The sequence below is a fragment of the Somniosus microcephalus genome, chromosome 5 (assembly GCF_052327205.1).
Source record: "Somniosus microcephalus isolate GS21.2 chromosome 5, FLI_Smic_1.0, whole genome shotgun sequence".
Taxonomy (NCBI): domain Eukaryota; kingdom Metazoa; phylum Chordata; class Chondrichthyes; order Squaliformes; family Somniosidae; genus Somniosus; species Somniosus microcephalus.
In genome coordinates, this window is record NC_140991.1 from 273,832,600 (window position 1) to 273,842,484 (window position 9,885).

The following is a 9,885-nucleotide window of genomic DNA, read 5'->3' on the forward strand; positions in this document are numbered from 1 at the left end:
TTAACTGTACTGTATTGTGTTTTCCTGCACGCCACGTGATGATGTCATGACGCCGATCACGTGACCACCAGTGGCGCGAAGAACGCGATGACGTCATGACGTCAGCTTCCAGAATCTTCCAGTAGTCGTCGAGTGCCCAGCAAGCTGATTAGACCGGTGTACCGTTTCTCCTGTAGTTTCCCTGTTAACTTCGTTGTTCATTAAAACCTGTTGATTTGATTCATCGAGTCGAATACCTTATTCAGATAGGAACCTCCATTCCTACAGGGGTGTACTATTCAGGAATGAAAAAGTGCAGCATGGTTACATCTTGCAAAAACATTTTTTTAAGCATGCTTGCATTGAGAGTGGAGCACAGTGATGCAAAAATCAACAGCCTGCATCTGCTGCAAAAATACTTTCAAAACCTGCTCCGCGGCCTCCAATGCAAAGTGAAGATTTTTGGAGCAGATTCTTCGCTGGAACTGAGCCGGCCCTGGAATTTGCAAATCCTCTTTAATCCGGCAAGACAAGCTCAGTCTGACTGTTAGTCCTCCCCTTCCACAGGGTTTTGAACAAAATGACACTGAACTCTCAAAAATGACTCAAATTCTAGCTCCTGGAACAGTTCCAATAAATTTTAAAACCACTCTGCAACCTTCTAAAACCTATAGAGGCCAATTTATACCACAGCATAGCTTATATAAGTACCGCTGTAAGCAGCAGCTCTCTGTAATTAAAAAAAACTCAAGACTTTTCTTTCTTCCTCCTCTCGGATTGTTCATTTCAATATATTTTGACATAATTTTTCACAAAATACCATTCCCATTCAGCACTCGCAAAGTATTACATTCAGTGCAGCACAGGGGTTTAAAGGCAACACAACCCCGGATTCTACCTCCTGCACCATTTCCTGCACCAGTTTCTAATTTGAACTGTTCAGCGGGTGCTGATCTGCAGACCAGAAATGGTTCAGGTCACTTCCTGCAGCTCACTCTGAACTGCACATTTTTCAGGTTAGTTTGAAAGCAACGTGTAGGTGAGGCCCCAAAAGATGAGCAGCTTGTCCCTTTGTTGCCCCCGAAATTCTGAGCGACGGTGGCACTGTGACTCACAGAACCGACTGAGGAAACTCAACATGACCCAGGCAAATGCTTCAAACTCGGCTCCTTATAAGCTGACTTAGAAAATAAATCTTCAGGCAAGGTCAGGGCCATGCCTGGTCGCCTAACACAGGTGCATGGATTTGAATCAAATTAACTTTAATCCATCGAGAGCTGCAGGTTGCAACTTGGGCACCTTGATTTAGAACGCGGGCTAGTACTGACAAGCAGTCCTGCACCTGTCATGCGGAAGAGTTTCTTGGAAGTGTTCGGAACAGCTGTGACAGAATTTTCCACAACTTGGTGACTCCTACAGATAATCTCTCCGACCGTTTTGGTTTATTTATTTTATTCATTCTCGGGATGTGGGTGTCACTGGCAAGGCTGGCATTTATTGCCCATCCTCGCTGCTCTGGGTGGTGGGCCGCCTTCTTGAAGCGCTGGTAGTAGAAGCAAGCCCACTTCAGAGGGCAGTTAAGAGTCAATGACGTTAGTGTGGGACTGGAGTCACATTTAGGCCAGACCGGGTAAGGACAGCAAGTTTCCTTCCCTGAAAGACAGCAGTGAACCAGTTGGGTTTTTTTTAACCATCAGCTTCATGGGCACTTTTACGGATACCAGCTTTTTATTTCCAGATTTTTTTCAAAAAACTGAATTCAAATTCTCAAATGGTGGGATTTGAACTCACATGCTCGGGATTATTCATCCAGGTCTCTGGTCCAGTAACATAACCACTACACTACCGCACCCCTATGTGGGGTGCAGCAAGTGTATCCTCGAGGGGGCGCTGCTGGGTGCCGTACAGTGAGAAGATTCCAGGTTCAATCGCAGGTCCGTGGTCAAATGGGTAGCTTCAGCTGGGGTGGGTCGGCAGTGCTCCAACGATCAGCCAGCATTCCTATTTCCGGTTAATGCCCAGTGGTCCCTTGCACGAAGCACAAGCGTGAATGTTGGATGTGGTCACTATTTAAGGTCACACGTGCAAGAAAGAACTTGCATTTATACAGCGCCTTTCACAACCTCAGGATGGCCCAATGCGCTTTACAACCAATAAAGTACTTTTGAAGTGCAGTCATTGTTGTAACGTAGGAAGCGTGGCAGTCAATTTGCACACAGCAAGCTCCCACAAACTGCAATGAGATAATGGCCAGATAATTTGTTCTTAGGTGTTGGTTGAGGGATAAATTTGGCCAGGAAACCGGGTAGAACACCCCTGCTGTTCTTCAAAATAGTGCCATAGGATTATTTCCATCCACCTGAGGGGGCAGACAGGGCCTCGGTTCAACATCTCACCCGAAAGACAAGAAGAATGCCAAGGTGCCAGGCAACTACTGACAAACTATTATATTCAATGCAACGCCACTGCAGCACACACACACACACACACCTCAGCATAGATCACTGCCTTCGGGAAAGGCTATGGGGAAAAAATGCATCATCTAAACTTAAACAGGTTTCAGATCTAAAATTAATTCCCTGTTTTACTAAACAGTGATCTGAAAAAACTAATAAGGCCAGGGAAGACTTCTCAAATGTTAAATTCTCATCCTCATGTTCAAATCCCTCCATGGCCTTGCCCCTCCCTATCTTTGTCTCTGTGTTCCTCCAATTCTAGCCTCTTGTGCAACCCCAATTTCCTTCACCCACCCACTGTCGGGCCCTAAGCTCCGGGTCTCCTTGCCGAAACCTCTCCACATCTCTCTCCTTCTTTAAGATGCTCCTTAAAACCTACCTCTTTGACAAAGCTTTTGGTCACCTGTCCTAATATCTCATGTGGCTCGGTGTCAATTTTGGCTGACAACACTCCTGTAAAGGCCTTGGGACACTACTACATTAAAGGTGCTATATAAATGCAAGTTGTTGTTAGGAGCAATTCCTTAAGATAGACAAAATGAAGCTACCACATGGTCCCACAAGCTTTGTTCTATTCCTCTGCTCCTGGCACATAGCATACACCGCTTTAAAAAAAATGTTTAATCTGCACTTGGGACAGTTGCCTCTATGCTACCAGCACTCTGGTGTCAACTACTTGCATTTATCCAGTACCTCCAACATAGAGAAAAAACATTGCAAGGCACTTCGCACAGCAGGAAAGGAGCAGGTGCCAAACCTTTGCTGGAGGTTTAGAAGATGAAAGCTTGGTCAAAGAGAACTATTTTATAACCCCTTTTGAAGATGGGCAGGAAGGTAGCCAGACAGAATGTTTGGGGTGGGAGCTCCAAAGAACATGAGCAGAGCTCCGTGTGTGTGTGTGTAATAATATATATATGTAAAAACAAGTATGCACTGAGCTCTCCTTAGGCCAGACAACAAAGAGCCAACTTCACAGGCCCTCAAATCAGGGGTCCTATTTTGAGAAAGGCCGGAAGAAAAGCAATGCTTGCCCCACAGCAACAGTCAAGTTTCGCCCTTAAAAGGGATGACACCATTAATGTTTTTGTCAGGAAAGGAAAGGGTCCTATTTTAAGTAGACAGTTCGCATTGTGGAGTTAGGCAAGCCCAATTCCATTGGGATAAAGGAAAATGAAAGAACTTGCATTTATATAGCGCCTTTCACAACCTCAGGACGTCCCAAAGTGCTTTACAGTCAATTAAGTACTTTTGGAGTTTAGTCGCTGTAGGCACAGCAATGAGATAATGACCACATGATCTGTTTCCATGATGTTGGGCGAGGAATAAATATTGACCAGGAAAAGCTATCCAGCATATCTTCAAATAGTTGTTGTTGTTGGAGTACCATGGGATAGAAACAGGCAGTGCTGGAAACACTCAGCAAGTCAGGCAGCATTTGTGGAGAAAGAAAGAACTCACAGAAGGTCATCATGAACTCTGTTTCTCACCTAGGTTATATGCTCAAATACTGGAGTGGGACTTGAATCCACAACCTTCTGACTCAGAGGTGAGAGTGAGCCACGGTAGATAAGATGAAAAGATCAGGGGATTGTGAGGTTAGGTGAAGCACAATGCCAGCAGCATTCTCAAGGGAAGCTACTCCTGGGCAGTGTAGGTGTGCACCATGGAGCCTCAGAGCAAAGTTTAATTCCACTTTCCTATTAATGTGCACACATCTGCAGTTGCTGATACAAAACAGATGTTCTGATTTAGGACTTACCCACCACTGGACAAAAATGCTGACAATAATCCCTTTCCAAACGTCTCAGGTCCATAACATACAAGCACAGGAGGCCAAGGCCCGTGGCCCCAAGGTTGGAGACCCTTCTCTTCAACCCCCCTGCTCCAATTAGTCGAATTACTCTTTAAAAAAAACCTCAATTGTATTTAATTTGAAGTGACAATAAGTAATATTGTAAGATCGATTACATTTGTTGCTACAAACTGTAGTGCTTAACAGGTCAGGCCTCACTTTCAGAAAAGAAACAATGAATTGCTTTGTTTCTCAGGAACTGAAAACAAAGGGTCTATTTCAAACGAATCAATATAATTCACAGAACTATTTCTTTTGAAAGCATAACTTTGTATTTCAAAACACACTAACTAGCAATAAAAGTTTTTTGGCTTCTGCTCCAGCAGCACTCTGACCCGTTGGCACATGTGTTGTATCTAGTTGCAAGCTGCTTGGTATTATAGCTCTTCTGAGAAAATGTACTTCAAAATAACCATCACTCAGCCGTGGTTGGAAGGATTATTACGGGGTTTTTTTTTATTATTTGGCTCATCCTTTCGGTATAGAGCACAGCCCCTCTGCAGCAGACAGTCATACTTTCCATTCCCTGTGACTCAACTAAGCAGGCCGTTGTTACATTAAAGCGAAAAGCACTGGGAGACCCCGGTGAGTAGAAACCAGAATAAAGCCTCCAAACTGCTTTTACACACGCTGCACAAATAAAAGTCAGAACCGAAGCCAAATTCTGCTCATGATTTCCACTCCACCCGCTGGTCGGTTGCCCCAATGATGTAGGCAGACTGCAATGCTAGTCTTGTCCGAATTTGGGGGCCAGAGCTGGAGAACAACCCTGGCGGGGGCGGTGTGCAGGGCAGCGCTGCAGCCCAAAACTTTGCTCTTCCTTCCCCTGGAGTCCCTGTTGCCCACGCGCCGCTCTGCCCGGGGCTCGAGCCACGCGCGCGCTACGCGGCACCAGCACCATTTTGCTGGGTGGGTGGTTGCACTTTTTGTACAGATCTGCTCTGTGCTATTTCCCAGCCGCTTGGGGCGGGGGATGCAGCATTGTTGCAATAATTGCAATGAAGTCAATGCAGTGGGGTGGATTGACTCTGGTGTTCGTGCCCCTACTGCTGGCCGCGGGCCCGGTCTGCAAAAGCCCAGTCTCTCTCTCTCTCTCGCACTGACACTGCACGTACCGATCTCCAAACTCGTGCAGCCGTCATAAATGCAAGAGTTACCAAAATCACACCGAGAGAGAGAGAGAGAGGGCAGGGAGGGAGATGTTGCACTGGGACTGTCGACAACTAGTAATTAGAAAGGAGAGCGACGCAGGCAGAGAGCGCGGGGCCCAGCTGCAAAACTGGAACTAGTGATATAATCCACCGCGGGGAGGGGGGGGCAATGCACAAAGCTCCAAGCTCCATTCAAACAAATAGAAACACCGAGGGGATGCAAAATCATTCCGAACCCGGTTTATATTTTTATTATATAATTGTTAAAAACAAACCTCTCTCTTTCTCCCCAGGGGAGATGGAGAGGATGCTGAGTTTAATTATTAATGGCTCACTCTGAAGCTGGTTAAAGGAAGCAGTGACTGACCTGCCTGCTACTGCTGCCGCCTTTTCCACCATCTCAGCCCCACTGGCCGTGCGCTCGGTGCCGACTTGTCACTAGCGCGCACATGCGCCTCCTGCTGGTCGCCCTCCTCCATCTCCACAACTGGGGAAACAAAACCAGCGCCTTTCATCAAAACTCCAGTCAGGAAGTTTCACATTTAAGGAGATTTTTTAAAAAAAGCAAAATGTGCCTGAACTCGGCATTTCTATCAATAAGATTGCCAAGTTTTTTTTCTGGCAGTAGGTCCATAGGTTGTATAAGTATCATTGTGTCCAGTGCTGAAAAGGGTGGGTGGGTATGACTGATAGGGAAGAGAGGTGGAGGGGAGTTCAATTCTGAGCCCTAATGTCACCTGCACTGTCAGAGGTGCTGACCTTTGGATGAGGTGTTAAACCAAGGTCTGCCCTCTCAGGTGGATGCAAAAGATCCTGTGGCACTATTTCAAAGAAAAGCAAGGGAGTCCTAAATAATATGTATCCCTCAACCAACATCAGTAAAACAGATTATCTGGTGACATATTTCACTGCTGTCTGTGAGAGCTTGCCGAGTGCAAATTGGCTGGCACATTTCTTACATTACACAGTGACTACACTTCAAAAGTACTTAATTGGCTGGAAAGAGCTTTTGGGACGTCCTGAGGTTGTGAAAGGCGCTATATAAATGCATGTCTTTCTTTCTCGTGGGTGCCTGGGTGACCGTGGAGCCAGATCAGATAGTGTGCACTGGTTCACTCAAAGCTTTCCACAAACTGGTGGATGCTATCCCTCTCATCAATGATGAGAATAAAATTACTATCTGACATTTACACACACTTTTAATTGCTTGGGTCACCTGCTTTGTTTCAGTGATGCGTTCCTTAAGAGTGTGGAAGGGAAACACACTTGTAATAATATTTGTTCTGGTGGCATCGAACTCGAACTATAGTCACCCTATAGGCCAAGATTCAAAATAGAGCCTCGTGCAGAGAAACGTGGTGCAAGGACACTGAGTGGTTGGACACTGGCCTCCCACATAACATCCTCCCACCAGCTGAATTCCCAGCCTAAGCCACGTTACAAACTTCCGGGGCGACAGAGAAAAAAAGTTGGGAAGTTATTCCTCTTCTGCGCCCCCTAGTGGCTGGTTTCAGAATTGGCTTTGGCAAAGGCCTGGGAGCAGGGTGCCAAAAGCACTTGTTCAACAGTGATGGTGCTTGGCACATGGAGAGCTATTCAGGGAAAAGAAAGAAAACAGCTCTTCCAAAAAGATTTGCCCTCATAAAAAAAATTGTGAAAGAATGTCACTATATTTAACAGGCATCCGCTCTCTCTGCCTCTCCCTATATGTATAAACGGTTAAGCTGCAATGTGAGTACGGTTCACTCCTGGCGATTCAACATCACTTTTTGCGCTAAAGAAATTTGAATTATCCCATAATTTGAATTAAGCAATGGAACTAACACAGCAAAGTGAGAATTTATTGCTAAACATTAATTATCAGATAATTTCAATTAAACTAGACTGTAGTTGCTTCCACAAAGGCCAAGTGGTATGCAACACAATCGGCCATTATGATCCGATGTGTGGCCTTGCTATGACTTGTTTCTAAAATTCCTTTCATCTGAAACTTCCATGTTATAAAATATGAAATGTCACAAAGCAATTCAATTGGTATATAAGTAGAGAACTGGCATCCTATTCACAAGAATAAAAACAGAAAATGCTGGAGATACTCAGCAGGTCAGGCAGCATCTGTGGAGAGAGAAACAGAGTTAACGTTTCAGGTAGATGACCCTTCGTCAGAACTGGACGAAAGGTCTGACGAAGGGTCATCGACCTGAAACGTTAACTCTGTTTCTCTCTCCACAGATGCTGCCTGACCTGCTGAGTGTTTCCAGTATTTCCTGTTTTTATTTCCGATTTCCAGCATCCGCAGTATTTTGCTTTTGTATCCATTCACAGGACCTTGGTTCAAACTCATTGACTAATGATTTGTTTAGCATGGGCTATTGGAACACCAGTTTAGTGACATATGTGCTTCAGAGGGCGAGAAACCAAGAAGATTGTCTGATGCCAGTAAGCATGCCCACTGGTGATTAATGCAGAACAGGGAGAACAGTCGGCATGCCTCTTTCCAGCACAGGAAGACATCAAGGACCAAGCAGAGGCAAAAATATAAACAGAATAAAACAATTGACATTGAATATTATGCTATTGAAAACACCGTAAGCTGTTCTTTTTGACCATGGAATAAAGGAACAACCAGACATACAAAATTCTATTTTTCCTATATTGTTCCTCATGCTGGGATACTTGCAAGCCTCGGAATTACCAGCGCTTATGGCTTTGGGTGGATTTCTTTTCTGCTCGGGCTGACTTTTGTCCTCCGTAGCCCAGCCGAGATCAGCAAATTCAGCAAAGACCAAGACTGAAGCTGTATCGTTCAGTACCACATGACACAGTACACTCATATACTAAGGCACCAATTAGCACCCCTTCAACAACAACTTGCATTTAGAAGGAAACTGTCCCAAGGCGCTTCACAGGAGCGTTATCAGTTGAAGGCACGACTGCCAATGGTGGAGCGAAGGAAATCGGGAATGCACAAGTTGTTTCCTTGAATATCTTTTGAACATAAAACGAGTGACTACCACCTACTTGTCAAATTGTTTGTCTTATAATACTCCTGTGAAGCACCTTGGAACGTTTTACTATGTTAAAGGAGCTATATAAATACAAGTTGTTGTTGTGGGGAGGCATCGTGCAATAATACTGATACATGTGCAACAGTGCAAGTGCATTTCTTTCCATCACATTGTAATAAAAAATTAATCTAATTAGACACTTTGCAAATGGATACAGCTAATATATTTGCACAGAGGAAATAATGTATCTGCTGCAACTGATGCAAACCATCCTGTATATGAATATAATAATTGAGCACCACGTCAGTGAACATTGCAAAAACTGAAAAGATTGTACCCTGGCAGGTGCTCAAGCAACATATTGAAAGGTTTAAATCTACATATGAATTAGAGCAGTCACTCTAGCATGAAAGAGAGGAAAATAAAACCATGAAAACAAAAGTGAAAAGTTAAATCTAAACCTTTTGCTTCAAGAACCAGCTAAATATTATATGCTAGCTGGAGTGCCCGGCGGTGCCAAGGCTTTTGTGAGGGCATGTTGTTGTTGGAAGAGAGAGAGAGAGCGACTGGGGGGAAGAGAGAGAGCGACTGGGGGGAAGAGAGAAAGCGACTGGGGGGAAGAGAGAGAGCGACTGGGGGGAAGAGAGAGAGCAACTGGGGGAAGGGGGTAGGGGAGGGGGAGGGGGAGGGGGAGGGGAAGGGGGGGAGGGGGAGGGGAGGGGGAGGGGAGGAGGGGGAGGGGAAGGGGGAGGGGGGAGGGGAGGGGGGAGGGAGGGGGAGCGGGGGAGGGGGAGGGGAGGGGGAGGGGAAGTGGGGGAGGGGAAGGGGGGAGGGGAAGGGGGTGGAGGGGGAAGGGTGGGGGTGGAGGGGGAGAGGGGGTGTGTGGGGGGGAAAGGGGGTGGGAAGGGTGTGGGGGGGGAAGGGGGGGAAGGGAGAAAGGGAGGGGGGAGAAAGGGAGGGGGGGAGCCAGCAGACCCTCTCCCCTCTGCCGGTGATGGCTCCGCAGAGCTCCGTGCCGCCCCACACACTGACATGGCCCAGCCGAGCGCAGCGCCCCGGTCAGCCTGAGCCCCGCCCCCCGCCCTCAAGAACCCCACCCCACGCCCACCCGAGCCCCGGCTTCAAGACCGCCGATTGCGGCTGGGCCTGCGCTGGAGCCAAGCCCCGGGAACGGGCGTGAGCCGGCTTGAGGCTGTGAGAGAGGGCCGGGCCCGGTTGCCGGGGTAACCCTTCGCCCCCCTTCCCGCTCTCCCGAGCACCGGCCTCCCGAGCCCCGCCCTCCGGTCGATGTGTTGCGGGCCGACCCCTGATGAGCGCCCGATCAGCTGAGCCCGAGCCCCGCGGTGACCGCAACTCACCTCCCGCTAGGCTCCCTCCCGCCCCGCCAGCCTTTACCAAAATGGCGGCGATGGCTACGCTCGGCCCAGTCCCGCGCTGCC

The 9,885-nt window shown here is 47.2% G+C and overlaps 1 protein-coding gene across 6 annotated transcripts in view; it reads right to left on the reverse strand.

The window, feature by feature from the left end:
* Positions 1 to 5,889, reverse strand: part of elmo1 (engulfment and cell motility 1 (ced-12 homolog, C. elegans)) — a 351,678-nt gene extending 345,789 nt beyond the window's left edge. For 2 of the 6 annotated variants that reach the window (XM_085988965.1, XM_085988967.1), the window contains exon 1: positions 5,806 to 5,887. The gene's annotated coding sequence lies outside the window, so the exon portion shown is untranslated. Of the gene's footprint in view, positions 1 to 5,805 lie in introns of all 6 variants that reach the window. The other 4 variants (XM_085988964.1, XM_085988963.1, XM_085988968.1 and 1 more) reach the window with 3 other exon arrangements.
* Between the last annotated feature and the right edge of the window lie 3,996 nt (positions 5,890 to 9,885).